At 40.6% G+C, this 4,913-nt stretch overlaps 1 protein-coding gene across 4 annotated transcripts in view; it reads left to right on the top strand.

Moving 5' to 3' along the window:
* The first annotated feature begins 478 nt into the window (after positions 1-478).
* The window catches only part of LOC101847421 (RYamide receptor), a 245,911-nt gene continuing 241,476 nt past the window's right edge, over positions 479-4,913 (top strand). For 2 of the 4 annotated variants that reach the window (XM_035969675.1, XM_035969677.1), the window contains exon 1: positions 488-998. The gene's annotated coding sequence lies outside the window, so the exon portion shown is untranslated. Of the gene's footprint in view, positions 999-4,913 lie in introns of all 4 variants that reach the window. The other 2 variants (XR_004858529.1, XM_035969678.1) reach the window with 2 other exon arrangements.

Here is a 4,913-nt window from a genome sequence, read left to right on the forward strand (position 1 = left end):
TCATTTCTGTTCGGATTTTTCTTAAAAACGTTGATTAAACTCACCACAAAATGTAAATTCCAGTTACCACGGACTCTTAAGCTAAAAAAATAACTAATCTTTGGTGGCCATTTTCTCGCTAATTTTACCTCTGAAAACAGGTGACCCCCTCCTTATTTATTCGCAAATATCTCGACTTGTATTCAAGAAAAATGGATATTTTTTTTCATCCAAATAAACACAAGTGAACAAGTTTTACGATGATATCAATAACTCTACATGCTCAAAAATTGACGAGAGCCTGATTCCACCACGCTGCCTCACATTTTGTTTGTAACAGTCAACCTTTGTCAAACACAGTAAACCCGTGTACATTCACATTTAGCGGTACTTCATCACAACTTCTTGTGTTCTCTTTGTGTTCAGCATAATATAACCGTCACGGCGTTCCATACTTTCACCTTAGCCCCCCGACTGACGTCCCGTGGATGCCCACGACACTTTGCTGAATGATCCCCCCTTTGATGTGTTCGCGAAGAGGGGGCCGAGTGAGTTCGCGCGCGGATGGTTATCCCAGGTACTTTCTCACACTGGCGATACCGATCGCATTGACAAACAGACCAAAGTCATCGACCAACGGCAGTGGTTTCAAAGGAAGGACTTTATCAACCGAGTTTGCGGACAAAAGTGTTTTTCTTTCTTTTAAATAGTTTTATTATAGTGAATGATGTGGGTTCCTTTTAGCTGTGCAGGTGAAACGCTTGTGATAATTAATTGTATTTTCAAGCCAAGTGTAAGCGAAAGGTGCCTGCGACTAAACTATATATGAACAGAGAAAAAAGACACGTAAGCCGAATTACTTCGGATGTGTGAAATGGTCTATTTTATAATAGCCACCAAAGGAAAGACCACCCAACCCAAGTGATCCCGGTTGTTTTAATCGTTGCAATTTAATATTTGATGTAGTGTCGTATTTGTTCTGCTTCGCTGCATCTCGTCTTACCTGAGAAGTTGTACAGGTATGTCATTATAACTTAAGAAAGCTTCTTTTATCAAACTGGACTGCAATGCATGTGGGCTTCATCCGTATCCCAAACGAACCACGTGCTGTAAACATGTCGTGTTATTTGTTTAGTTTTTAAAAAAAATAGGTTATTACACATTTTGGTTCCATCCATTCTTTCTTGCTCTCTATCCATGTTTTGCTTTCGTCTCCGCTTTATGCGCCCCCTCTCTCCTTTCGCCCCCTTCTCTGGACTCTTGACTCTTTGTGCAGCCTTTCTACTGCTGCTCCTTGCAATGGTTCCTTCTTACTGCTGTCTTTCAGTCCCACCGCTGATCTTATGGTAGGTAAGATCTAACACCTAGCCTTCTCAGATAAGGGCAAAATATCTCAGAGGTCGCATATTCAACCTGCGCACGTAAAACATCCTTTTTGGTTCAAAATCTATAAGAGTAGGCTTCGGCCGCCACCCGAGCAAAATGAAAAAAATAACTCTAGCCAAACTGAATATGTATAATGTATCCCGCGCGCTCATATTATGACCCCATGCAGTTGCGAGCGCCGTAAAACACTTACCCAAACAAAAATCTTGTTGACGAACATCTAAGTTCGCGGTACTGGGTTCTTCCTCTTGAAAAATGAAGCCATTTTCAAAACAAAAAAAACCAAATGGTTTATTTACGCCCCAATAAGTACAATTTAGATAACTAGGAAGCGGGCTTAGATCCTGCCTGTAAGGGCCAACCCGTGTTAAGAGGTACGTGATATCCCAGCGGAGCGATCGACGTTTTCTAAAATAATTCTCCCCTCACGGGAATCGAACACAGCTTCTTGTGATGACGGTGAAGCGCCCTTGCAACCGTTACATCACATAGGCCGGTGAAACTGTTTTGAAAGGGTATATATCCCTCATGACAAACATGCCTTTTCCTCCTACACAGAAACCCTTTTGGCTTTACATGTCAACACGTTATATGAAATAATAATAATAATAATAATAATAATAAATTACACTTTTATTTGTCCCAGAAGGGCACTTTGTTTTACAATGGCAAACATACATACATAAATACATAATTATAAATACGTACATACATAAATACATACATGCATAAATACATACATAAATACACACTATTACACAAATACAGAACAGTTTACAAACAATGCCACTGTCGGTCGCCACTGTGCAGCGCCCTGATTCACGGGGGGAAGAAGCTATAATATCCTTTTAAGAGGAGGAAGCGAAGCGATAAGAAATATGTATTGCACATTCAAAGGTTTAGATTGTGGCTGCGACTTCTGCATGTCTAAAGTATCTCAGGATCTTTCCGAAGAGTTTACAGAGTTTAATTCAGAAGTTGCATGTTATGAATAAATGAATAAAACATCACTTAACATAACACGTTTGATGCGTTCATAAATAAGTCCACCTCCTCAATATGACAAATTAATTCCGACATCTTACATTAGTATGGTACTTATTTTTCATTGCCATGCAAGAAAGATTCGCAGTACCAAATCTTTTAGATATACGGGTAACGTTCTAGAATTTGATCTTAAAATACAGTATAACCTGTTTTGGACGAAACTGAGTTATCGATTCTACCTGATACTTAAAAACGTGTCTGTCTTAATCTGGTATCGATATCTTGATAATTAAAGGAGGTGAAAGTATTTTGAAAATATTCAAAACAACTAGTTGTTGAGAGGCAAAGGTATGATATTTTTTGGCTCTCCTGAACATTTCATGTAACGGGATTTATTGTCTTTCAAAATAAAAATCAAGAGTGACTGTCTTCAGAGTTGAAAAAGAAGCGTGTGGGGTAAACGTTACCGCCATGGCATTGCATGCAAGGAACTCATTGAGAGGTTCTACCTCTATCGACCGTAACTTCTCTTTGCCAAAAATCCTCTTTCTCTGTTGGTTTGTACTGCTTCCAGGTAATTGTTTATTCATAGAGGGTGCATCTTAATTCGGTCGAATTTGGATCAATTTTCTCAATCAAATGCTATTTTCTGAAATCTTCGTCGTTTGGAGGTTGTCAAGTCTCTTTCATGTTCTTTTCTTTATAGGCTTCTAACCTCTCGTAATACACCATAATACATGTACTACTCCATGTCTCCATGCTTTTGCTGCTTGGGGCATAGACCTTAACTTTTTACAAGCACCGGCGTCTGTGTGTAGCGGTTAAGGGCTTCGCTGTTACACGCAGAGAACGTGAGTTCTATGCTCGTGTCGGAAGAATTAATTTCTTTTTTTATATTGAGTATCTCAATCAGCTTTTTGCTTGGACCTTGCGCATCCTTCTCAGCCTGGGTTGGTCTTGACAGACGGAATGAAACAGTCTGCCCCTTAAAGTTACTCTAAATTGTGTCTCTTGATGTTTATGGGCTTGCTTGCTTTTAAACGTTATGTAAAAATTGTAATTATGCAATTAGGCTAGTACCAGCATTCACTTTTATACTGTTCCAGGTCAGTGTAATAGTATACCCGAGCCCGACAGAGTACTCGTCGGTTTCATATTGGCCTCCACTCTAAAATGTTGATAATTGCTGTTTTAAAATTCAGCACTTTTAAAACGGAATTTTTACCTTGAGATGTTTAGCCTTACCATAAAGATAAATCAACCCGTGCTGTGAACTGGTGTGAATGCAACCAACTTGTGTTTCGTGCGCTCGTTTTAATTTTTATGACCTTATGAGGTAGCCAGTAGCCAGCATCGTAGAACTCTTACTGACTTATACCAACTCAGTGAAAGAGGTGGAAACGTAGCGACCTTGACCTGAATAGACGTCCAGCTGTCCAATATGTTTACTATCTGTGCGACAATGAGTTGGAATGCTCTGTTTTGTGGCACAAACGGACCCCCTACTTTGTTATAGCTTCAGCGCCCAATACAGAGGCGCATAGAAGTCGGTTTATACCGTCGTGCGGGTCGACATTTTAGGTTCATTCTCATCTTGGTATAAATCTCATCCCTGAAAAAGTGATGGTGAAAATGGTGAAATGGTATGGTTTTAACGCCCCTATCAACGCTATTAGACTATTTAAGAGGCGGGACCTTCGATCGATCGAGTTTAACGTCCATCTCCCAAGGACACCCCGTCTAACCGAGCTGAGGCTCGAACCCCCGAACGCGCAATCTCATGGCTATGAGTCCGGTAGCCTAACCTCTGGGCTACCGATGCCATTGAAAAAGGATGGTAACCCATTTAAAGACTCTATACTATCTTTTCGGATCAGTTCACTAGCTTTTTAAAAATATCAGCTTCTCTTTCAATCGAGAGAGAATATTTAAGAGATGGGACAGCCATTCCATTGCCAACTCCGATAGGGTATGGGGAGCTTTAAAAATTCTACCAATGATCCACGTTCAGGAAAGTCCTGCTCAGGATTCGAATAAGGATTTCTCGAACTGTAGTTTACAATGCCACCTACTGAGTTTACCGGGCAAGTCATTTCCGATCGTTTTCGATGACGATGTTATGAACGGTCTCTTCGTAAAACTGTTAGGAAACGGATGGCCATCCAGGAGTTTGGGTGTATGTGTGTTTGTTTGTTTGCTTGTGTGTGTGTGTGTCTTTGTGTGTGTGTATGTGTATGTGTGTGTGTGTGTGTGTGTTTGTGTGTGTGAGGACAGAAGGGGTTGGGAGGGGGTGGGGAGGGCTGGATGAGGGAGATGGCTTGATGTCAGGACTTAACTGAAGGTGCACTCTTCATATTATGTCCAAAAAAAAAAAGAAAAGTCAAAAGCAAACCAGGACACCTGGCTCAGGACTAAACACTTGAAAACTGCATGTCCTTCAAACTATGATTAACTGTTATAAAATGTGGCGAGGTCAGTGACACAAATGAGATTATTTAAACAAACACACACACACACACACACACACACACACACACACACACACACACACACACACGCGC

This window comes from Aplysia californica, unplaced genomic scaffold (assembly GCF_000002075.1).
Source record: "Aplysia californica isolate F4 #8 unplaced genomic scaffold, AplCal3.0 scaffold00169, whole genome shotgun sequence".
Lineage (NCBI taxonomy): Eukaryota > Metazoa > Mollusca > Gastropoda > Aplysiida > Aplysiidae > Aplysia > Aplysia californica.